Genomic DNA, 26,518 nt, shown 5'->3' with positions numbered 1-26,518 from the left:
TGCTTGAATCAGGAACTTTTTCGGTATTCCCTGACACTGGGCTTTACATGTGAGTGCGTATTTAGGAATTGAGCAAGTAAGACGTTATGATTTTGACATTGTGTGATGACACACTCCGGAGGGTGATGGTTTTTAAAGTGATTATCACAGGAAGTACCTGACATTGCTTGAGTAGGTGTAGACTTACACCACCTCTCTGTTTTTGGTTGGTTATTACTGACCTTGCACAGGGGGTTAGTGTGGGCCTACTATTTAGACTTTGGTTATGCATTGAATTTAACTAGAACTGTGTACACATTGGGTGGTGAACTCATTTTGTTTGCTCACCCTGGGTTGCTCTTCTGGGATTGGTGATGGCACCAAACAGGAGCATTGAAATACATCTGGTGAAATTATTATATTTTACCTTAGATGATTTGGAAATCCAGGGAAGGATTCCTGCTGCACTCTTGTACTCCCAAATAAGGTAGTGAATAACACGTAGAATGATACTATTAGTAAAGCGAGTAAGATTTAGCACGAGACTCAGAATTTGTCTGTTTTTTTTTTTTTTATCTCCTTCATATGCAGGTGTAATAGTAGTAACACTAAATCCTGAAGAGACCCTAACAACTAAACTGGGCTGAAATGTCGACAAGCCCCCTTTTGGTTGACTGATATAATTACTACCAACATACCATGTACGAGTTCCCACTACCCTGATATGAGCTCCTTCAAACAATGTATACAACCATTGGGATCTGTAGTGTTCTATGTATGTTATAAATATATTCACAGCCTGAACACTGTTTGGTGCACTATATTCACTGTTGTCACATTTTGTTGCACATGAATCGGTTTAATGTACTTTTGATAGAAATTAAGTTTGTCTTTTTTTCTTCTCTAAACATATTAACTTATAATAATTCAGCACTGAATTAAATTTGAGATCCCTCCAAGTCATGCACAAGTTTTCTACTTTTAAATGAGTCCCACAGGGACAACTGATTAATAATATCCACTCGAATGTTTTGCATTGAGCTGCACAAGGGATTTCTTTACAACTATAACCCTCTGTCTGCCTCTGCTGGTTCCCCCTCTGTGTCTCACTATAATATGCTAATTCTTCGTGCATTTGCACATTTTGACTAAGCAGTGACTTTTATTGACCCTTGGTCACATGCACAGAACATCATTTACCTCCATCCTTCACTGCTGGCAGATACTGTGCACCTGACTGAAGGGTGTGTCTTTGAATGTGGAGTCAGCCAATCCGCACTGTAAATGCCCAACACCTCGCTTCACCTCAGGCAAGGATTACCAACTCTCAGGAGTGTTGCAAAGTTTGCACTTTATTAAAGTGCTCTTGTGCTACAGTGCATGTTTGAGCTGTCCTGCAGTCCTGGTCACGTAAGTGGGCACGCTGTGCCATCTATTATTAGTGTCATTTTGAAACTCTAATCTTAGAATCATGATTGCATCTCCTACCTATTAGGGAAAATTACGCAAACTGTACTTGCAGCTATGCATTCCTAGTGTCAACATATTCTCTTTTCCTGCCTCTAAAGGTTAGTTCTGAAAGGTTTGAAAATTTTAGAACAGTAACTGATAACGGGCAAAGAAAGCAGGCATCTAATCAGAAGGATAAAATCGGCACAACTGAATCTGCGGATCCTGAAAATATGGGAATCTTCCAGAGGCCCCTACATTAAAACTAATGCTCCTGGTTTTCCCTTTAAACAGATTTTTGCATATAAACACAGACTGAAAAATATATTTCCTTTCTCTTTATTTATCGGATTTCAGATGAGCCCATAACAAAGGTCCACATTAAGGGGCGATCATCCCTCCTTTTGTTTAAGTATCTTGGCTCGGTGCTATAAGGGGACTGTGGAGACACACACCTAAAAACAATTGAGGGAAAACCGAATCACACAGCTTATCACTTCACAGTTATTTAAGAGAGGCATGCGTTGACTTTGTTCAGTCCCTGGATCCAAGCGATATGCATGCACTGTAGGAATGTTAGAAATGTTGGTGTGTTCCAGTATTTACACAAATAACAATTTATATACCATTATTTTTCTTAAATGTCTTTTATAGCGCTACTCATCCCAGTGCTGGATGTCAGTACGCTTTACACCACACATTGGCAATTAATAATGTGTGTAAATCAATGTGTAGTGAGGGTTACAAGGCCCTTTATAACTCATTGTGCTGTATTAGAAGGATTGCAAGTAACAAAAGGATCTCTTTGTTAAAAGCAGTAAACATTAACCTATCTACATAAATCCATCTAAACCTATAATAACCAAGCGCTTGTTGCCTATTTAAATAAATGTGATGAAATACTAGCTACAGCGCCTTTTTTTTTTTTTTTTTTTTTTTCTTGTAACAAAATAAAATATGGATAACTGCAGATGGAAATATATTTAAAAACATAAAACCGGGTGTCCTAATTAAGACAATGAATGGAAAATTTATTTCGTCCGAGTGGCTCTCAACCCTTAACGAAATACATCAAGTGCTCGGAAATAACCTCCAATACTACTGAATATCTGCCAACTTTCCACCGAAAATTTAAAAAGCCACATATAACTGCTAGTAAACTGAAGATTCACAGACTCCAAAAAGAACAGGAAAAGTGGCAGCTGAATGGGTGAATATGATGGGTAAACGGGGGCAAGCCGAGCTATGGAGGTATCTCAAGAACAAAATGAGTCCACCAGCTGGCAGAATCAGGCATCACCAAACAGCAGTGGACCGTGCAGGTACAAAATTTGTGTGTCAAAAACACCATCCGACACGGAACCAGACGCCCAGAGTACCTGCCTCAAAACCCAGGGGTTCAGAGTACAGAACATGACGTCAAATCCTGAAGAAGACTAGAGCGACATGTGCGTGTGGCCCATATGGTCTACCCACTCACAGAGATCCTGACCTATGGTCTGCCATATCAACTTTGCATTATCAAACCTACCTAGCTTCCAAACAAGTTCTGGAGAGCTGGAGGGGCTCTATCGTGAACTCCATATTCCAGAAGGGTGACGGGAGGGGTCCATCCAATTACCACCTCATTGCCCTCCTAGATATTGAAGTCAAGGCTTATGCCTCAGTTTTACTGAAAGGTCTGGAATGCTGGGCCGAAGGAAGTGACCAAGATAATTCCACTCAGTCAAACAGCATTTAGAGCTAACCTCTCCACACTGGATAACATTGTGTCCCTATCTTGGCTTATCCACTGGGCAACAAGCAAGAAACCACCACTACTGCTGTTCATCTGTTTCGTGGATTATTCATCTGCTTTTGATCTGGTTGATGGGAACAGCCAATGGAGAAAGCTCAGAGGTCAGGACATACCGAACATCCTGCTCCAGGAAGGACATCATATCCCTATACACCTCTAGTTGGGTGCGGTTTAAGTTAACCTTGACAGCTGGTAACGGCAAAATCCAGACAGATAACACCCTCAAACAAGGCTGCATACTAGCGCCCTTGCTATTAAACCTTTACACTATAGACATGGGCACAGCATTGAAACAAGCAAACTTTAACCCCACTCAAAATTGGAAGTACTAGTGTCCCACTGTTCCTAAAAGCTGATATCATCATCCCTTTGGACCATTCTAGAGTAGGTCTACTGAGGGCCCTTAATTCCTTGCAGAAGTACAATAAAATAGTGGGAAATGGTCCCAAGACCAAAGGACTAGCCTTTGGTAATTCAACCAAAAAAAAAAAAAAAACTTAACAGGAGCCTAGATTCACTAAAAATCGAAACAGCTGACAGCTACAACTACCTAGGTGTCTGAGTATCAACAAAAGGAAGAGCTTAAAAGCAGCTGATACCATGACAAAGGTGAAAGCAATAATAATCGGAATGTGCAAACTAAATAACGGCCTGGGGAGCCCTTCCAACCTCCTAGTAAGACCAGTAATAGCAGCAACCCTCCTGCCAACTATCAAGTAGGGCCATGAAGCCTACCCTAGTCAACTAGTTAGTATCGTGTAAAGTACCAGCTCAAGGCATTCAAAATGGTCTTTAGACTACTCAAATACCTCAGGAGTTGCTTAAGAAGGCTGGAATTAGGTCTGGAGGGCCAAACATTGGCAAGTATTAGTAAATTATTATTATATGATTGAAAAGGTCCCACTGAACACCATGAAAGCCATCCTTCAAAACATTTCTACCCAAGAAGGGAACCCATAGTCGCTGTGTCTTCAAGTATTGCCACTCTTCAAATCGACCAGTCGGTACTGAATAGTCTGCAGCTCTCGTGTGTCGCCATCAAAACAGCGTTGAGAAAAACAAACGAAAACACTGCGAAAGGCAAGTGGCATGGCTAAATTTAGTAAATGCAAACAATTGCTAGCAGTGGGGCAATCATGTCAAACCTCACACTGCCTCAACTGTACCTCAGCTGCTCCCTTTGGAAAGCATGCCTTAAAACAAATAACGTTTGCTAGGCAAATGGGTCTGCAGTCTAGAGAAGTAAACCTCAAGTGGCAGTCACTTATTAAAACTTCTAACTGCAGACGTTGCGCCTACAAGTATCAATCTTTTAATCATCTACTATGCTGTTGCCTGGTACTCCTGAATCTGCGCTCTACATCATTAAAACCACTCCTCCTTGCATATTGCATAAGAACATGTAATGTGGCTACAAACCTGGTGTTCTCCCCCACATTCGATGGAACAAGCTACATTTGGCAAATATATATGCTTCATACAACTATGCATAAAAGAAGCGAATAAGGGTCACACTGCCTGCAGTAGTAATCAGCCCTGGAAACGGTTGACTAACGCTGTGCATGAACAGGCTGCAATTAGAGTGGGTTGCTCCAGCATAGTATTCAGCCTCCCCCGAAAGCATGGGCACTTCAAGAACCTGTTTAGCCCATCAGCAGAACATCCTGCACTGGCTGTTGTGCCAGTCCCAATAGAACAGCCATGTGAGTACTGGTCGTCTTCAGGCTGTACCCTCTAGTGATTATGTACTTTATAGCATGTTTGCATTTTTTTTTAAAGCTATTTTATCCATCTCACTTCTCTAGGTCTCTGACCTTAATCTTCCCTTAAAGAGTTGGGGAAGTGCTAGCTCTGTTTTAAACGGATTGTGGGAATATTGGTTTTATGTATAATGTGTTTTATCAGTCAAATGCATATCAAGTTCTTAATATTGTAAAGATTTAAATTAATCGTATAATAAAGTATCTGATGAAGTGGATGGAATATTCGCTGAAATGCTATAGTGCAGAATTCATGGTGAATTAAAAATTATAATCCTACACAGGGTGTGGAATTCCTATAGCTAGACTCCCAGGACATATAGTTTGGCATCAAGGACAGTGAGTTTTCATGTTTATTTTGTCCTAGGGACATGTAGGCCCAACCCCCTGCAGCACCACCCCTTTGGCTGCTAGTTCACTGTACCACATTATGGACCAAGAAAAGGGCATTGTCTGCAGTTCAGGTAATATTTGTGCCCATATGTTACTGCTGTTTTGAAATTGCATTTATGGTTCATTAATGCAAAGCCTTTATTATTAGGGTCAGCGCTGTAAGGAAATGTAAGCTCAGACTGCACTGCTGACAGTGGTCCCAGTGTAAAAATGTGCAAAGATTAACAATGTGAGGCTACGTATAATGCTCCCAGAATCCTCTCTGATTAGATGCAAATATGTGCAAGGGCCTGTTGAGAAGCAAATATTTGCACAAACCTGAAAGTAAGATTGAGCCTTGCTTTCAAATTAAATGGCCATCAAACATGCTACTAGGAATAAACGGTTTGCTAAACTACTGTGAAATTTAAGGTACTATATTTGATGCATGCTAGTATTTCCAAAAATATTCATAATGGAAAATCAGTGCCACCAATTTCAACAAGATTATAGGAAACATGAAAATAAACTATCATGGCAAAACCGGTAGATCTGACTTTGGTGGTTAGCCTTTTGGTTTTGTGACTGCGTGTCTGGTTTTGATATGGTTTTTGTAAAACGTTATTGTTGCTGGAGCTACCAGGCTCATACTATTGTAACATACATTGGCAAAAGGCAATAATATTTTTTTTGGTCTCAAAGAGCACACACTGCCAGAGTAGTCTCTGGCACTGAACAAAACTACTTTGGGTGCCAATATGCTGCTTGTGAAAAAGCAGAATGCTGCCACCCAGAGTGAAGCCAGTCTATAGGCCGAATTTTAATAAAAACAAAAGGTCTCTGTTAACTCAAGACCTAATTAGGGGCCCAAATCTTAAGTGAAGTCACAAAAGTGCACCCTTTATATTATGCCCTTTAATTTTTGCAGATTTACAGCGTTCATGAATTCACAGTAATTTAAAGAAGTAGGCCAGGTACTCCTAAAAAAATATTTGTGAACTGCATTTTAGGACTGGCAAATATGTAGGTGTAGATTTGCTCGTGCGAAAATCTGTTGAGCTTTTACAAGTTCACTTTCCCTTCAACCACTTTTTTCCCAACTGCGGAAGAAGTTTAATTTGTGCCGTTGTCAGGAGTAAACTTCCAACCTTTCTCACTATGGGAAAATATTAGAAAAGAGTCAGTAGATTGCACAGACTCTAAAGCGCATTCCAACTCTGGAACTATTGATTTGACTTCACCTCCAGTCCTAGTATGTAGATCTGTGGAAAGGTGGCAAAATGCAGGAATTGCTAGAATTCAAACCATACTATAGGGTTTGAATTCTAGCATAATCAGAATTATGGCATAATCAGAGAGGCTATTATCTGATCTCTTATTAAATGAGATAGCAGCCATAATTTATCGCTGCAGTACAAGGCAACAAAGGGCCAAGTGGATTTTTTTTTTCTTTCTTTTCAGGACAAGTAGGCTTATAAAGTAACCTGTCCCATGAACAAGTAGATATTTTATTAAATGCCACACCCCTACTTATAAACTTGCTCCTCATTCAGTTAAGAGATTCTTAACCTTACAGAGGGGATGGGGGAGTGGGTTTGGGTGTGGGTGTTTTTAACTCAATTATATATTGGGACTTTAGTTGCCTCAATAGGTCTCCCAGTCGACTCATCTGTAGATACAGCATCCACTATGAAGTATCAGTCCCCGCACATCACCCATACATTTGTCTTCAAAACTGCGAGCTACTGGATAGGTTCTATATGTATTTTATAGCTCTTATGTGTTGCAAGTTTCTCTTATGCACCAGGAGTGCTGTGCTCCTCACATAGATAAATCTAGAGGGACAGAGTAATATGTAGACTGCATGGCCAGTCCTGTAGTGGAAGTGACCTCTTAGGTGCGTTGTAGTTTTAAGCAATGGTGAGTCATATTGTTTTGAATTATTTCCATGCTGGTAAGCTTTACACCTGCCATGCTTCTTAAAACCTTGACTTTCCTGAAACCAATTTTTCTTTTGTCTTTTACTCTCAGGGCTGTTCAAGAAAGCTTGTTTTTTGTCTAAAAATGGTATCGGTGAAAGGTTGGTGGTGCTAGGAACACACTCTTTCCAGCTTTCTGGAAAAAGCACACTTGTACCAAACAACTTTTTACCCTCCATTTTTGCAATTGTTTAAGAGCATGTCAATGTTTTACAATTCTTGTGGCTTCAACCTACTTGCAGATTGTGGTAGAAACAGGTGTGAAACCAATGGGTAATCCCAGCAATCTATATACACATTTCTGAAAAGTCAAAATTCTGAATTCAGCGAGAGGCGTTTTACATAAACCAACGCTTTCTCAGTGAAACTAATAATGTAAAAAGTGGAGAAAAATATTAAAACCTTTTCATCTGTACTATTTTGTAAACTTGCCAGTTCACAAAGTAATTGACCATTCTATCTGTCTGACCCTTCTGGTCGCAGGGACATATAGGGTTTGCAGGTGTTCCAGAAACATGCAGAACCCAGAGCCCACAACTGAGATGCAGCTCATAATGAGATCCACAGATTTCCTACTATCCAGTATTCCCACACATGTTAGAGTGGGTCAGGTGCCTGAGACGGGAAACGTCCAAAATGCAACATAGGTCAGATTCTTCCACTCAAAACAGACACATTTTTTCCACGTGTGTTCCCACACCATTTCCCGACTAAAATGGTGGCTAAAAATACATCTTCACATTTTTGTGCTTGAAAGCTCTGAAAGCTGTAGGGATCCATGGCGCGGTTTCCTCCATTCCTGTTGCGGGCTGGAGCTCCAGTCTCACCAGTGAGGTAGTTATCTTATTGGTACAAGTGTGGGAATGATGGTTGAAGGAATTGTCTGTATCGCTGCAGATTCTGAAAGTTTGTCACAGAAATGTGAAGAAAATGTGTGATTTTTAGGCGTTGTTTAGGTGTATTGTGGGTAAGCTAACTTAATAGCATCCATACAAGACACACAACCCTGGACTTCCTGGGTATCTAGTTTTCAAAACTATTAAAGGACAACAATCCTGAAATGCATGTCTAGAGACACACTGCACTGGCTGCAGCAAAAACGGTGAATACTAAAGACTTTCAACTGAAGTGAGCGTTATCATGCACTGCCTTTAACTACAATATATCTGGGCTAATTGTTGGTATTGGGCTGACAAGCTCTGGGATGCACCTTTGCTCTGGGACTGGTACTTCACCAGAGAAGACTGTGCACCATTGCCTGCACTCTCAAATTTCACTTATTCTCAACTGAAGAACAATGACAGTCCTGAAACGCGTGTCTAGAGATGCATAGCACTGGCTGCACCAAAAAATGGTGAATACTGAAGACTTTCACCTGAAATTAGCATTATCATGCACTGCATTTACCACAATGCATTTGAGCTGATTGTGTGCTAGTATGCCAGGCAGTGTGCTCCCTCCTTTTGTAGTTTTCAAAACTGTCTGAGTTTAGATTTCCCTGGGTGGTGGCCAAGCACAGGCCCAACCAGAGCAGCAGTTTAGCATGGCAAGTAAGATTAAATGTATATTTACCCCCACTCTGACAGTCCATATGACAACATTTCTCTTGATTGCCATGGGGATGCTATTCCCAACCAAAGTGCGCAAAAATGCTGGGCTTGAGGGTTGGATGACCGGTTCAAATCCAGGGAGGCTTGTCCACATAACACATTTTTTCCCTAAAAAAACGAATATATATATGTTAAAAATCCCTGGTGCCTAGTATAATTTTGTGGGGTGTAAGCAACCCAGATCCACTCTCCAGGAGTGGCAGAAAGACTAATTAGCCAGTTGATTTTAGGAGGAGGGGGGCTCAATCATAGCATGAGCAGCAGACACTAATTAAGAAAGTGATGCCTCACCTGCGCTGCTGAATTAGAATGCAGCATAGCCATGTAAATTATGGGCAGGCTAAAAGCCTATAGTTTTTTTTTTTTACATAATAGATCATCTTCAAGTGACAGGGCATGCACACTACCTGCAGATGAGACCCTGAAATTAGCAAAAACATACGCTGGTATTTAGGCATCTTTTGTTGTGGGTAAACACCCCCTGTCTGCCAACTGGTGGGCCAGAAAGACTGATTATCCTGTTGGGGGTGTACAGACCTATTCCCAGGGCGGTGGCTTCCCCTGCAAAGGTCCCTAATGGTCTAGTGGAGGGGTTCTCTGCTTGGGCATTGCATGCCCAGTGGGATATCCCAAGCAGGGATCAACTAAGGTGAGAGGGGCAGAAAGGGGACATTGTTCCATTTCCATTGCTGTCTCTCACATGTTGATAGGGGGCTTGGGTAGCAAAGATATGCCTCCTAGGATTGATCAACAGGGAAAGACTGAACCATTACCACAGTCAGATTCCACATTTGCTTTTCTGCTACATCAGTGCGCACTGCTCTTGCAGCACAATATCCCTCTCATCCTGAATTGATGGGGGTGTCATTCTCCAAAAACTCTTTTGAAGTGGATGAGCTGTGTTTCGGAGCTTGCAAGGATGTGAGGCATTTGAGCCTTGTAACATATCAGTAGGGTATGAAATCCAATGTGTGCACTGGAAGCACATTGATCAAATGTCATCAGGCAGCTTTATTTGTGTAGTTGTTTCAGATATTAAAGTTTCTACTCCCCTCCCCATTTTTCCAGCTTTGAAATTCAGTCTGTGCACATTGAAGGTTTAATCCAAGGTTATTCAATGGTTGATATTCTCAATGTCAGTTATGATATAACAGTTAAATTGCGATACCATAGGGTGGAGTGTAGTACTTTTCTTTTACTAGATAAAGATGCTTTATGGGAGCCATAATGATGTGGATGTTTGAGGGGGTTCATGTGTAATTCTGCGTTTGTCATGATCTGTGACCAAGTATGATCTTTAATTGTGCAGTCACTGTCTACCTCTGAGACTGCCTGGCCTCCCTACACATGCCTTGTTTCAAGGAGCATACTTGGCTGTCCTAGGTTGTTTTTTAGAACACGTGAATTTCAGTTGATGAGTGTTGGCAGTTAGCACTTACTGATCTAATGAAGTAAGAGCCCAAACCATATTTATCTATTAGTTGGACAATGGAATATCAGTCTATTCAATCAAATGCATTCTCCACATAAAGGAAAGGAAAATTAAATATGTTGCCTACAATCAAAGTTCATTACGTTGATCGTTTTCCTAATCTTGTCACTTGTTTTTGTAGTTCTCAATAATTTCATCAAAATAGAAACATTTTCTCAATTTTATTCTCTACTGCGGTCACTCGATCATTCTGCTTGTCCAATTTCTTGACAAGCTTGCAACCCTGGATATTCCTCAGCCATTGTTGTATCCCTGGAGGATCTTAATTGTTGCTTGGTTCTAAGATGTTAACCTCCTTTTGTAGTCCCTTATCTGTTTCGCTCCCTTCCAGAGATGCTGTGACTACTTCAGTCCTCGAAACTGCTCGAAGGTTGTGGCATCAGAATTGCCTGGGACACCCTCTCACCAGATGACGAGGACCCCCCCTCCACGCTCCCTCTCCTCACCTGTGTGGTAGGTGGCATTTGTTATGTTTCAGTTATGTCCTCACAGCAAGCGTATAAATAAGTGGCTGCACCCACGTGCATGCAAACATGTTGCCACGTCCATTAGTATAGACTGTATATGCCACTTAAATTTACCACTGCATGTGGTGGACACTTGTGTGTTTGTATGGGAAAAAAATATATAATTTGTTTTTAATTTTATGAAATGTATGTTTTCCCCCAGAGGTCACGAGCTGCCCTGCAGGGGAAAACACATTTGAAAATGTGTAATACTGTCTCCCCATTAAAAAAAGCTTTACCATATACACAAGACCAGCTTTAGTGGGCTGGTTCCACACCTGGTGCTGCCCTCTGGAGGGGAAGGGAGATGCTGTGTTTAAAATAACGTACAAGCTTAAAAGGGTGTGTTGCAGAGTTCATTGTGTGTGTCCATCAGATTTCACTCAACAATAAAAATGTCAAAATCACTCTGGTGTTCCAGTTGGAGAGAGTGAAGTTTTTTTCTAGTGGCAGTGTTTTTGACTACCAATAAAGTAGCACAGAGCGTAAACGTGCCTGCTGCAAAGAATGAGTATCACACAGATCACAGAACTGAGTGTAAATTAATTATGAGTAACGCTAAAAAGAAATTAAATGTATGTCAGAAAAGGGCTCTGGAGATAGGGTGACTTTTAGAGGGTGATAGTGAGGAATGTTATGGACTATGAAATCATTGAGGCGGGATGCACCAAAAAAGAATCACATTGGGTGCCACCAGCGCTAAAGGGGTGTGTGTGTGTGTGTGTGTGTTTTTTATTTTTTGATAAAGATATTTTTATTGTTTTTATGGAGAGAAAATGCATAGAAAATACCAAATAGAAAAAAAGAAAAAAGAAAATACGAACATAAGAATAAATTAAATATCATGACAACAAATATAATATAATCTTGGGACGACCGAAACATGACCTAGGGCCTGTACATTTCAGGGTCAAAAGCTACGCGCGCACAATAAGCATGGGTTTAATCAACAAGGTGGTGTTTGGGTAACATTGTCGTGTCGTAAAGGCTCTGGTCACTTGTGGTGGGGGGGGCTAGGCGGACCCTGACCATCAGGCGACCCCTCCCGTACCTATACGCCAGGGAAGGGGCCCGCTCAGTGGCCGTCCAGGCACTCTACAAGCTCCCCCATTTCCCCATATCTTGTTGTATTTGTTTGGGCATCCTCTGGCCTCATACACAGGCTTTTCACATAGCGCACACCAATCAACATCCGCCTCAATTTGGTCAATGTGGGAGCTGTTCCTACCTTCCAATCTATCATGATATCCCTTTTTCACACCAGGCATGCACTCCTAAAAAGATACGGTCTGCTCTTCCTAGTCGCATCTCCCTCATTGCCCCCAGGAGGAGGGGAAGGGGGGCCACTTCCACCTCTGAATATAAGTCCCTCGAAACCTCCCCTATAATCGCCCTCCAGTAAGTCGATATGACGGGGCATGCCCAGACCATGTGGAAATAATCAGCGTCTGGGCTGGAGCATCGAGGACAATCGGCTGTCTGCCGCAGGCCTACCTTAAAGAGTCTTTCAGGGGTGAGGTATGCTGTGTGGAGGTAGTGTCTGGAGTACTCGAAATCGGGAAGTCATGGACAGGGTCCTAGGGGCCATCAACACATCTCTCCAGTCTGCCTCCTCAATGGGGCCCGCCCAACCCTCCCATTTCTGGCAAAGACTCTCAAGGAAGGGGGTGGTATTGGAGAGCAGGGAGCGGTAAAGCTGGGAGATTCCTCCCCTGCCCAGGCCTCCCATCAAGGTCCTCGTCTCCATGGGGCTGCAGTCAGGGACACTGTCCCCTGGTCGGACATGTACCAGAAGTGCATGTCCGAGTTGTAATACTTGTGGAATTGGGTTTTATTTAAAGAGTAGCTTTCTTGGATCTCCTCAAAGGACCGCATGCGTGACTCTCCCCAGACGTCTCCTAGGGTGGATATTCCAATGTTGTCCCATTTCCCTCTAATGCTGAGATCTCTCGCAGACAACTTCCCTGCCACAAGGGGGTCTGCCGGGAGAGACGTTCCCACCAACCTGTCACTTTCTGGGCTGAGCGCCAACCCAGTAGCACTACCTTCGTAACTTCCGGAGTGTCTCGGGGATCCGGCCCCCATATAGGGCATCAAAGACTCCGGAGTAGCCAACTATCTGAAGCTCGCGCCTATAAGCAGGGTCTGACCAACCTCCACCCAACCAGTTGTTGATCACTAGTAGCAGGGTTGCAAGGTAATAGAAATAGATGTTAGACATGTTCAATCCTCCATCATAGGTGTCTCTCTGGCATGTGGCAAGAGCCAATTTAGGGCGGGAGCTGTGCCACAAAAACCGACGCGCCACTATTTCCATTTCAGCTAACCACTTCCGGGGGACCGGGTGTGGAACATTCTGCAGGAGGTATAGGAATCTGTGGAGTATCATTTTGTAAAGTGCTATTCTGCCCAGCAGATTGAGGGGTAAGTTCCTCCATTTTTGGAGGTCTTCTTGGATTCTTTTTATAAGTGGTGAGGCATTTAACTCCCATGCTAGCTCGGGTAACAAGGCTATGTGTATGCCTAGGTACTTTAAATTATTTTGTCGGATCGGAATGTTTCGCTGCCAGTCAGTGCACTCTCTGGAAGGGTGTAGGGGGACCAGGAGGGATTTGCCAGGGTTTAGAGTAAGACCTGAGGCCTGGGAGAAGAGGTCCAGGAGCTGCAAGATCCGCGGGCCACTTGTGGCTGGATTTGAGAAGTAAACGAGAACATCATCTGCGTACAGTGCCACTCTATCCTCAGGACCTTCTGGCCATGTCCAACCTTCTATTAGGGGGTCTTCTCTCAGTAGTTTCGCCAAGGGTTCTATCGCAAGTGCGAACAGCAACGGGGATACAGGGCATCCTTGACGTGTACCGCGGCATATGGGGAACGGATCCGAGACCACCCCGTTCACTTGGACATGTGCCGTCGGGTTGGAGTAAAGTAATTTTACAAGGCCCTGGAACTTCGGCCCAATCCCACTGCTCTGGAGGACTTGTTTTAAGTAGGACCAGTCCACGGTGTCGAAGGCTTTTTCGAAGTCTAGGAGAAGAAGAGCTTGGGGTGACCGGGACAAGACCTCGCGGTGTGCTAAAGCAACGTTCAGCCGCCTAATGCAGTGTCTGGTACTGCGTGAGGGCATAAACCCACATTTGTCTGAGTGTACCAGTGTGGGAAGCACAGGTTTCAACCTGGTGGCAAGTATGGTTGACAGCACCTTGATTTCAGTGTTCAAAAGGGAGATGGGTCGGTATGCTGAGCAGTTGCGCAACGGGGGCTGGGTCTTGGGGATTACTACAATAGTGGCCTGGTCGATCCCGGAGGGAAAATGGCCCTCCCTTTCAGTCTCTTCGTACATTTTAAGGAGGTGGGGGCTCAGGATGTCATTACATCGGTGATAGAGTTCCGTCGGGAAACCTTCCGGGCCAGGGGTTTTGCCTGATGAAAGGCTGGTTATTTCCCCGCTATCTCTGCAAGTGTTAGTTCTGCATCCAGGATCTCCTTGATTGCATGTGAAATCCTGGGAAGCACAATGTCTTCCAGAAGAGGGGATTCTTTTTCGGCAGGAGTGTGGGGTGCTCCGCATATAACCATGTGTAATAGGAAGCAAAGCTTTGGGCGATATATGTGGACCTAGCGAGCGCCCCAGACTCGCCAAGGACTTCTGAGATGAGCCTGTCAGCTAGTTTGTCGTGTGGCCAACCAGTGCAGGAGTTTTCCATAAGCGCATACAAAGTTACACGGTGATCCGTGAAGTGACCCGGACACTACCACAAACCTCCCCTGCGGATCGGACCTCGTAGAGCTGACGACCATTGGTAGCGAACGATGGAGAAGAATGGCCACCCCCCTTGACCCTTGCGCAAAGCCAGAATGGTAGACTTTATCGTATCCCTCTTGTGCCAGTATGGGGCAAATGGTGCAGAGCAGGTGGGTTTTCTGTAGTAAGACCACTGATGGAGCGTATCTACGGAGAGTACTGAACACTGCAGACCTCTTAATTTTATCCAGTAGGCCATTCACGTTCCACAATAGTATTTGTCAGTGTGGGCCACCTGTCCATTGTGTCGGTGCAATATGACATTGGGAGCCCATCAAGGGGCCGAAGGGCGGCCATCCCAACCAAATAAAAGAAATGCAGACATAAACAAGGAAAAGGAAACCTATTAAAATGACAATACTAAATCCCATTGCTAACTTCTACCCTGGAAGCATCTGTTGCCCAACTACCCAAATGAGGTAACGCAGCCAGGTGGGCTGTCACCAAGGTGAAGTGATGGACCCCTCCATTCAGACGGATTGTTAAACCATTAAACAATATAAGTCAAGTTTAGCGAGCCAGGTGGCGAGCGATACAGCAACTGACATCTGCGGAAGTGTTTCGATTTGTGCGTGATGGTATCCTACAGAGCCAGGTGCCGTCTGTAGAATCCCTCCAGGCCGTATGTTTGGTGTTATCCAAGCACTGGGGACTGGCTCAAGTTGTCGTTACCTGACATCCGCACTGGGGAATGGGCTCCCGGAGTGAACAGGGTTGCATCCAGGCGGGTCATTGGAAACTCTTTTCTTTCCCCACCAGGACCTGGTGCGCCTGCGGCCTCTTTGTGGGATTGGTCGGGCCCGGGACCGCTTTCAGAGGAGGCACTCACCAGGCTCGGGGTCCTTTCCGACTACCGATGCCTTCCTCCGTCAGCCAGTCCCACACCTCCTCCGGTGATTCGAAGAAGAATGTTTTGCCAGCTATGATAACTTTAAGGTGTGCAGGGAAGAGGAGCATGTACGAGAGCTGCATCGCCCGGAGCTTTTGTTTGACCTGTTCATATGACCGGCGTCGGGCTTGGACCTCCCGGGTATAATCGGGGAATATTAAGATCTTGTTGTTGTCCCAGCGGAGGTCGGCGGATCGCCTTGCTTCTCTGAGGATGCTGTCTCGGTCCCTAAAACTAAAGAAGCGTGCGATTATGGGTCTTCTGGGCCCGCAGGGAGGGGGCCGCGGGGCCATGGCCCTATGTGCTTGCTCGACCGCGAACCAGGGTGAGAGAGTATGTTCCGGCATCCAGGTCTTGATCCAATGTTCCAAAAAATCAAGTGCCTTGCTGTCTTCCGCTCATTCCTGAAAGCCAACGAAGCGGAGGTTACTGCTTCTGGAGCGGTTTTCCGCATCCTCTGCGCGTCAGTGCAGTTCTCCAGTTCGGGTTTGTTGTTGGGCTACTTTAGCCCTGATGTCGGCCAGGTTGTCTTCGGTTTGTGAGACACGGGCCTCAACGGTGGTAATGCGACCTACTGCGTTTCTGAGATCTTTTCTTATGAGGCCCACATCCTCTTTCACTTCCCCAATTTTAGTCTCTACAGCAAGTTGCAAAGTTTGGATTGCTTGTAGAATAGCATTCACTCCGTCAGGGGTGGGGCCTCCGATGGGGACATCTCCATCACCCCGGGAGGCTGCCGGTGTGGTGAACTGGTCAATCTTTTGTTGGGATGCTGGCGGGTGTTTCGTTGCTCTGTCCTTCCCCATGATTTCTTAGGTGGTCAGTAGTGTTGTGTGAAATATGCGACAGGATTGAGTGTCTTTAACTCATGTCACTTCGGGCTACTAGGTGTATTACTAGCCTGGGGAGAGTGGTCGTTCATGCAGCTAGAATGGGGGGGCACCAAGAGGGTGCCGCTTCTTCCCTGTTGATGAGGTGACAGGGTCTGCCACCGCCCAGGCGCACCAGAGGGTCTCGGGTACCCTCGCAGTTCCGAGATCAAGTCCGGGATGCGTGCTGGGCCCCACGTCAGGCCTCGGGAGGTGAATCCAGGTGCTTCAAGCTGACCATTCATTGTGGGGTGGACAAACCAGTCTTTCCATCATCGATTCCATCCAGGGCCCGGGGTCAGGACCCCCCCCCCCCCCCCCCCCAAAAAAAAAAGAAGGCAGTCACTTTCCCAATCCTAGGTTGTGGCCTTGATGCACATCACAGCACAGGAGCAGGCCCAATTTTCCTTGCACCCACCTTTGCCCCTCTACGCCATCCAGTCATGGGGGAGGGGGTGCGATCGGTCCACACAAGCCGGCAGTTCTTCACAGCGCCCCTGAGCCGATACCCAGCCTCCGCCTGGCCACTCATCATGGCGCCCCTGGGCCGATACCCAGTCTTCGCCTGGCCACTCACCAAGATGGGGCCCGTCACACGAGACAGCCCGGGCGGGGCGCAGCTTCCTCCCGCCGCTCCACTGAGGCCAGGGCGCCCCGTTCTCAAATATGCCCCCAGGAGAGAGTCCCCGCCCTGCCTGTTGAACACCTCCACGCGGGGACAGCCCCAGCCGGGGCTGCCCCAACGAGGGGGGAACGCCTCACCGCAGTCTTCGGGGGCAGCCGATTGCTGCCTCCCCCCTTCGGAGCTCCACTTAGTTATTTGCTCGGCCGCAGCTGCGGTCCGAGCTGGCCCGCACAGCCCATCCGGCATCCCCGCCGCCGGCGGAGGGGGAGCGCCTCACCGCAGTCTCCAGGGGCAGCTGATTGCCGCCTCTCCCCTCCGGCTCCCCACAGGGATCTTTGTTTGGCTGCAGCGGCGGACCGAGCAGAGTCCACACGGACCGCCTGGTTCCCTCATCTCAGACGCACTTCCCTCAGGAGTGCGCGCCACCACGGCCGACACGGGTCCCGGACGCCAAATTGGCTGCAGTGTCAGTCCAGATTTTAGCCTCCACAAGGGCGCCGCAGCCTCGAGGCTCGCAGTTTCTTGGTCCGCACCTATTGAGGCGCCCACAGGGACGATCACTGGTGTTGGATCACGCTCAGAATGGATATTGTTTCGGGCGGATGACGGAGGGGTCCAGAGCAGTCTGAGTGCGACCGCCATCTTGATGCCGAAGCCACGCCCTGTGTTTTTTTTATATATATATATATATATATATATATATATATATATATATATATATATATATATATATATATACACACACACACACACGCCTCCAACTATATAACTTTTTTTTTTTTTTGTGTTTTTTTCCTTAAAATATGTGCTGCTGCGATCCACAGCCAGTAAAACTGTTTGAAAGAGAAGAGAATCCACTGACAAACGAGGCCTCCCTGAAACATGGTGAGGCCTTTTGGGACCTTTTTTCCTCACCAGAGTGGAGAGCAGGCTTATCTGCTCGCTTCTTTGCTCTGGTGAGGAAAATCATGACATTGGCACTCCGATATCACAGATGGATGGAAGGAGAGTGGGAGAATCGCAGAAGCGATTCCGCATCTTCCCTCGGATTAAAAAAAAATAATAATAATAAATAAATGCTCTGGGATCCTTTTGAGTCCTCCCCGGTGTTGGCCATTGGCAAAAGACACACAGAAGAGGTTAACCGCTTCTGCCCGATTGCTTCTTTAGATTACAAAAAAGTTGAAGATGCACTTCTTTAAAGAACAGTAAAACACAATACAGTTCAGTAGTTGGGTACCTCTCCTGTCACTCTTTGACTGTGTACTCTTACCTTTGCCCTGTTCAGGGATCCGTTGGCTCTTTTGCTAGATATACAGGTACCACATACCTACACACACACACACATATACATATACATATACATATACATATATATATATATATATATATATATATATATATATATATATATATAGAGAGAGAGAACAATGTGAATTTTCTTTTGTTCTGAAGTGTGAATGCTTTCGTTTTAATATCTATCAGAAGTTTGGAAAGACTTGTAGGTCCTGTTGGGATTCAAACGTAATACTTGTAAATGAAATGCTAATCAATGACTCAGTCGTTTTCCCCCTTGAACTAATTCTCTGTAATTTAAACCAGAACACTCTGGGTGTGTGCAGAAGGGGCTCATAAACCTGGTGTATCTTTTATTGCTGTAAAAATTACCATACAGAAAGTTGAATGAGGTTTACTTATAGGATATTTTCTCTGAAAGCCTAGTAGAGCTGGTTCTGGACATGTGACATATGATACACCTCATGTAATTTGCTCTACGCTATCACCCTCTGAAAGTGCAGGCTAGAGGGCGAAACATTTTTCCTAGCAGCCATGTGCTTTTGAAAGGCAAATAGTGTTTTGTTGTCAAGCATCTGTCAAATACTGGACCAGAATACAAAAAATAAATGTGATAAGTGCTGACATGGGAGCTCCCAGATTTGAAACCCACCAGGGCAGATCAAGCTTGTCACATTTATCACCAGTGTAGTTTCTGTAGTAAGCAAACAAAGGCTCACTGAACTAAACACTATTGATAAGTAATGGCTATTATTATTAACCCTACTTAATGGTTTTCAAATTAATGTTTGTTTTGGTTTACAATAAAACTGTAAATATATGTAGGGGGAGCCGAATGGACACCAAGATGGCTGCCATCTGATTGTATGCCGAGCTCCTGTTTCTCATCTTGCATAGTTGCATCAGCTCCATGTGAAGTCCCCTCATAGGGCACCTACAGGGGTAGCCAGTGTTACATGAGCACTCACCGTCCTGGATGGTCGCTGAGACTGTGGCTAGAGGCACACCCTTGGTTAGGCTGGCCAGTGCCCAAGGACATATCTGTAGAAAACGGGGTGCCCTGCGGCCCACCCCTTGGCAGTTTGATTAGAGAGTAACTGCAGGACGACTAAATAAGAGTCGCACTACAATTGGAACCCTGTCAGGCTACGGTGGGCAGAGGAATGAACCAGTAAAGCGTGACAGTGCCTGTCCAGAAGCTGCTGGCCCAATTCCAGCTGGGTACAGGAGTGGTCTGACATTGCACTGTGGATTATTCCCCACGGTCTCTGTAGCTGAGACATAGAGACTTTCTGCTAACTTTGTGACCTATGAGTCTGTTTCTTTCTGCAATGAAGGTGAAATCCTGTAATGGGGAGAGAGGGCACTCTTTAGAGCAATCAATCCTTTCCACTGTGACATAAAAGACGAGACTGGCAGCATAAATATACCCTGAAAGAAAGTGAGGGCTAGATGGGCGCCTGAAAGCAGTAAAAACATCCAAGGCTAAGTCAGTGAGTGCCCTGGTCAACCTAGGGACAAAATTTAGTTTTTAGACAATTTAAGGCAAGACTTACAGCAAGGTGCTGAGGATCCAAGAGAGTTTCCCAAAGTGTTCCTCCAGACGAAGTTCAGATAATCTTAGACAAACTGTTGGAGTAACAGCTTGTTGAAAATAGCCCCATTGTAGTGTAAGCATTCTTTGTCCCCATCAGTGAACAAACCTCCAACAAGTCCCTCTGTATTGGCAGCGGTCAGCTCAGTAGGTCAGAGAAACCAATTTATGAGGGCGTCAGCCCAATGGGGAAAAAAAGTGAAATGGTGGGGTACAATGAAGTAGCTACTGTTTCCAGTCTTGAGATGACATACTTGGGCACAGAGGAAGCCTCAGAGAAATCCATCAAGAACTGATCAACAGAGGGTTTCCTGTGCCAGCAAGCTTTCGGAGGAAGTTGTGGGTCAAACGACAGGGTAAAGAAGGTGTTCTCACTGGCAGACAGTACCAGATCTTTTTTCAGGAGCTTAGATTCTCCTCTGGGCTGAGCAGTTGTGGTGTATGGAGAAAAAGACCGCGGAGAGGGTCCAGTCGATCCAGATGAAAGCTAGCAGCAATGGCGGTTTTGTGGGTTCTTCTTTACAGGGAGAGTTGGACGTATGCTGGGGTTGATTATTTGTTGCTTTCTCCTCTAAATGCTCTCACTGAGACACTATCTAGTTATATATTTAAAGTGTGTGCTTACCTAGTTAACAGTTTTTTTCCTTGTAGGAAATTATTCAAGTGACTCCGTGACATTAATTTGAGAACGCTGAAATATTTGAAGTAATTTGAGGGTTATTTGAATGCAAATTTGCAATACTAACATCAACTCTAAAGGGTTCATAAGTGTAAAACCGTCCTATTTTTTATGACCGTATCAGAACTTGTAAAATCTTAGTTTTGGAAAAGTAAGCATGCTTTCATCATATCTGTTAGGAATACCATTTTTGATAGATATATACATACACACACACAGATTTTTTTGCTGTAATTGTGAAGTGAGATCTGGTTCAAATGTGTGAAAGATGAGAGTATTTCTCATTTTGATGGGAAGCAAAACTTGTGTACTTGAAAAGCTGTCAAAGGATTCAAAAGTACGGAGAAAGTAGTACACTAATATATGTCGGAACAACGCATGCTGGAACCATGCATGCCTGAACAACACGGCCGGAGCAATGACCGGGATACCACAAATGCCTTTACCACGAATTCCTTAACAACGATTTTTTGTTGTAAAGGCATTCCTGGTAAAGGCATGCGTGGTTCCAGCATGCGACCCCCCGACCCTAAAACTACACTCACAGCCCCTAAATCCTAAACTACCCTACCCTAAAACTACCCCACCCCAAAACCTAAAATGACCTGACCCCCCACCCCTAAAATCTAAAACTACCCCACCCTCCTAAAACCACCCCAACCCTACCTCCAAAAACTAAAATTACTCTGACCCCCATTATTAGGACCTAAAACTACCCTGACCCCGCCTCTAAAAACTAAAATTACCCCTACCCCCACTATTAAAACCTAAAACTACCCTTATCTCCCTCACCCCAACACCTAAAATGACCACCCACCTGCCTCTAAAATCTAAAACGACCCCCGCCTCTAAAAAATAAAATTACCCCGACCCAACCATTAAAACCTAAAACTACTCCGACCCCCGCCCCTAAAACTACCCCGACCTCCCCCCAACCCCACCATTAAAACCTAAAATTGCCCTGACCCCGCCCATCCCTAAAAAACTAAAACTTCCCTACCCCGGCCCCACTTACCTGACTGCGCCCTCTCCGATCCGGAATCTGTTTCCTCGTTGTTCCCACGTCGTTGTTCAGGCTGCTTTACGTAGTACACACCTGCAATTTCAAAATTGCACAGTTTTTACATTGAAAATGTACCTTTTGCAATCGGAGGAATAAAATGCACAGAAAGTAAAAAGTGCATGTTAGTTTGAAGGGAAGGTTTGGTCACAAGGACAAAACCCATGTTTGTAGAGCCGCCAAGCCCATCAGGGACTCTAATAATTATGTAAAAGACCTATCCTAAATATAATTAAGACATGCTACTGCTGTAAACCTCCGCTCTGCAGCATTCCTACTCTTACATTTCATGAATACACAGAACCAGATAAGTATGGGTGTTCTTCTAACTCTTGGAATGGTCTTCCGCTCCACATCAGAGCCTCTTTATCTACTCTTGAAAACTACAAGAAGCTGAATACCTACCTTTTCAATTAACTAACCTACAGAAGATAGGGCAAGACACACACACACACACACACACACACACCTCCTCGGCGCAAGAATATCGTCGTGGGATAGTATGCTTAATAGGACATATAACATTAAATGAAAGTGTATTGTTGAGTATGCAGTGATGCGAAATTGAATGTATCGGAAAAAATAGGAGCACCCTACCTTATTGTTTCCATGTTTAAGAATTTAATGAGAATAATGTGCTACTAAACAAGTAGACATGGTAACTTGATTGTCTGGAAGTAAGACACCTGACCATAACATCAGAAAATGTGACAGTTTTGTCTGGAGAATTCAGGCTTGTGGTATTGTGTTATGCACAGGTCAAAAGGTATCTGTGATGGTCTCAGAAAAAGAAATGTTGCTGCCCATCAGTCCGGTAATGCTTTTAGCGCCCTTTCCAAACAATTTTTATTGCATCACTGCTCCATGATATTGCTTATTTATAACTGAAGAAAGTGTAAGATGGGTGCCCAATTACCCAGTGTAGGTATCGAACAAATGCACTGAAAGTTGAGACCAAATGATGCTTGGAGAGATCTTAAAGAACCTAAGACATATCTGTAGATTTTTAGGCCCCTATTTTAATTAATATAGTAAATGATAGAGCTCATGATTTTGCCATTAGGAGAAGATGGAACAAGTAGAACATTTGTAGAAAGGTATTCATGAGAAACCCCTTCCAAAATCGAAAAACTTTGCACAGCTAAGGTTTACAAGACAGCAACTGGAAGAACAACAATGTGGTTGCAACAGTGTAATGACAGATGAGACTGAAGGAGAGTTGTTTGGTTTTTAGTCAGAGACTGTATGTCACCGCAGGGCCCGAATGCCAACTGTCAAGCACAGTCTTGGAGGAATGATAATTTGGGCCTGTTTTGCATATAATCCTTGGTCACCGAGAATTTCTCTTTATAGCAGCTCATTCCAGAAGAAAATGTGACCATCAACCCAAAAGATAGGGCTCAGTCGATGTTGGCTCATGTAACAGGGCAGTGATACAAAGCACAGTCATAGTCATAAATCTGCTACTGAAAGATTGAAAGAAACAAATGAACATTTTGGAATGGCCAAGTCATCGGTTCTCAGCCCCCGTTCAGAAGCTTAATATTACCAAAAGAAGTTTGCATAACTGAATACCCTTTCTTCATCACTGAGCTGAAATAGGTTTGTAAAGAATGGGCAGAGACATCCAAGGTGATAAGGTGATGCGGGAGATTCATAAACTCTTACAGAAAATATTTACTTCAAATCATTGCTGCTAGGTGGTGTTCTGCCCTTTCCTGAATCTAGGGGTCCAATTACTTATTTTGCTTAAGGCTACAGAAAGTTGGCGGCCCCCCCCCCTCAACCCCCCCCCCCCCCAGTTTATGAACTATTAAAACTTCATGAGGACTAATTGAGGCATGCAGCTTCACTTCGCATGGTTTATAGTGATTCATTACATTCAAGCCCCACTAAGGAGTCATTATATTGGTGGTAACTTTTGTATTTACTTTGGAACTTACTACATCACATTTTGTACTTTTTTTCAAAGAATGGTGTTTGGGCCGACCATCCTGGTATATGGCTGCATCACCCAACCTTGAAATCCAAACAGCTGTTCTATCCTCCAACACCACCCCAAAAAACACACCCAGACCATTTGGGGCATTTATCTCTGGTCTGCCCTCCAGGAGGTAGTGAGGGGGCAGGGAGCCCACAAGACATCAGGGATACATTTTTATTTTTTTATTTTTTATTGAGAGAAGGGGGAGCCCCAGGTGGTGCACCTGATCATTGTGCCATGGGGCGATTTGCGTGTATGCCCATGCTGTATTACAGATGTAAGTGCAGAGGCAAAACAACTGCTGGGAGGCACACTGACAGTATGTCACAGAGACAGTGGACAGCCAATGTTGTTTTAGGGGAGGAAGGCACAGGACTCCAGTAACTCCAAGGCAATGCCCTCTTCAAAGAGGCTGGTGTGATTCCAGTGAACGAGGGAGACACCGTTTCAACCCAGGACCTCTTTCACAAAAGTGCTCTCCTCACCTCAGACACTGGTCAGTGCCTGTGCTGAGGGTGTTTTATCCTTAAATTTGTAATAGTTGAGCACACTGTACCAAGCACACCCAATTAAGGGTGCTCCACAGAGCAAATGGGCACAGTTGATCTGATGTGTAATTCAGGACTTGATTTTTATTAGAGTAGGGTGGGGGACTGGTTTGTCCTGGCATTGGACCATGGCCCCCTTCCCTGGAGCCTGTCTGTCTGCTTGCAGGGACTTTGATCCTAAATACTGAAGCCATTCACATAGCAGGCGACAGGAAATTTGAATTCCTGTGTTTGTCATTTTCACATATGGAGACTGACAGAGAAGCGCTCGCTCCTCCATTCTGCCTCCCTTGCATAGCAGAATTGTACCTGATGTAGGACCTGATACAAAGTTTGAAACCAAACTCTGTTATCTAGTGGTCTTTTTGCCTCACGGAGCCAGAAGATTGAGGTGGACCATCCATTTTTCCCTCTAAGGGAGGACAGAAAATGTGGTGCCTGTGGACTGCAGTTCAGTGGCAGGATAGACAAAACCAGCACCCTTTTCTGTTTCTCACTTTTTTGCCTGGTGGGTTTGTTGATCCCCGGCCACTGGGATGGGCTGATGGGGGTAAACACCCCCAAAGTGCCCTCTCAATGGAGGGGCTAAAAGACCATCAGACGTCCATGGGGGGAAAAATGAGAAAAAAAATGTGGTATGGTGCTGGACCTTCTTGGTATCAAGCCTCACCCCTTGGGCAAGCAGAATAGGGTTTTACCCCCTATCTGCAGGCAGATATTTAAAGCCTGTGTCCAAATAAGTCAGTTTCCTATTGCTTACTGTAGGTAATGATTGCATTAGTTGTGCTGTATGCTAGTTGGCAACCTGGAAATCCTACCAACCCCGGGCATTTGTGAAACAGAGACTCCGGGGAATCGGGTGGTGTAGCTTGCTTAGACCCCCTGATGATTTCTTACTCAGAATGTCCTGTGAACATCAAAGAATTGGTAAAAATATTTTTCCCTTATTTGTGACAAAAAACGTTGGCATTTCCAGCCGGTGACCAAAGTATTCCAACCCTACGTTCTCACAGTTCTTTAGATTGAAATGCAGCACTTCACACAAGTGGGACTTACACGTCATAGGAATGGATCAAAACTCTAACCATATGAAGACTTCATTGAAACCACATTGACTTCACATGAACCAGATTTAACTGGTTCCTCTTGTGGGTGAAAGACCCAGTGTGTGTGCAGTGTGTCAGGAGATGTTTGGGAACACTCAACAATAGGACTTTTGTCGATCTCTGCAAATTCTGGAGCTTTACCCCACGGAGATGTTTGGAAAATCATTGATTTTAACCAAAGTTTTATGTTTGCAGGGCATTCTGAGTAAAAAAAAAAAAAACTAATGTAATTGATGCAGTGTCTTGGATAGATAGTGTGATTCTATGTCAGGACCGGAGGCTTCGGATTATGCTTCTCTTCACTTTACTGACAAACACGGCAGCCAATGAAAGTGTAATAAATTCAAAAACTACAAATCCCATGAACCCCAGTCCACCAATCATGGGACTATATTGTCCATAAATAGCCTGAACACTATAGTCCTTCCTCTTTCTTTGCTGCTCCAGCGGCCAGTTAAGTGCAGCGCGCTTCGTGTGCTTATGTTTCTATATTAAATGTAGTTTAACGGCAGCGAGCAAGTAAGCGAGCGCTAATTGTTTACATTGTGCCCTGTTCATATCATTGTTTTAAAACTTGTGTTTCCTCGCCGGTGTGGAGTGGGGGCAGGCCGTTCTCGACGAGCCTAGGCTCGCCGATTAGAGGACGTTGTAATCTTTCTGCTCGCGCGTTGAGAAGAATCGGAAAATCTTCATTCCGACCGGCTTCTCAACGCGCGTGTGACTTGGGGGGGAAAGCAGATTTCAAGCAAATCATTAACCAAACGGCCAACGATCGCCCGTAGGGGCTGTAATAATACAGAGAGCTCTGCTCAGGGGACAAAAGAGTTTTTTTTTTTTGCCTGGTTAGCTCCCTTTTTAGCACACCACAGGTTAAACTCGATAAGCAGGTGGCCCCCTCCACAATAAACTGCCGGCTGTACAGCTACTAACTGTACAATATAGAATCTCCTGCTCAGGGTTTTTGTCCCCCCCCCCTGCTAACTCCTCCCTTATCAGTGTCTTAACATGGCGTACTACGCCAATGATGATGAACAGTATGACGAACTGCAAGAGATGCCAGCGGAGCATCAACTGGAGGAAAGACTTGTGGAAGCACTTGGTCACCACGTGCAAGATTC

At 44.7% G+C, this 26,518-nt stretch overlaps 1 protein-coding gene across 2 annotated transcripts in view; it reads left to right on the top strand.

Moving 5' to 3' along the window:
- The window catches only part of SLC7A6 (solute carrier family 7 member 6), a 433,424-nt gene that overhangs the window by 6,937 nt on the left and 399,969 nt on the right, over positions 1-26,518 (top strand). The window contains exon 2 of one of the 2 annotated variants that reach the window (XM_069217253.1): positions 10,771-10,892. The exons of the other annotated variant lie outside the window; for it this stretch is intronic. The gene's annotated coding sequence lies outside the window, so the exon portion shown is untranslated. The remainder of the gene's footprint in view (positions 1-10,770; positions 10,893-26,518) is intronic. 2 annotated transcript variants of the gene reach the window in all.

The sequence above is a fragment of the Pleurodeles waltl genome, chromosome 12 (genome assembly GCF_031143425.1).
Source record: "Pleurodeles waltl isolate 20211129_DDA chromosome 12, aPleWal1.hap1.20221129, whole genome shotgun sequence".
In the NCBI taxonomy this organism is placed as follows: Eukaryota; Metazoa; Chordata; class Amphibia; order Caudata; family Salamandridae; genus Pleurodeles; species Pleurodeles waltl.
The sequence above is the reverse complement of the archived record's forward strand: the minus strand, read 5'-3'. Positions and strand labels throughout refer to the sequence as shown.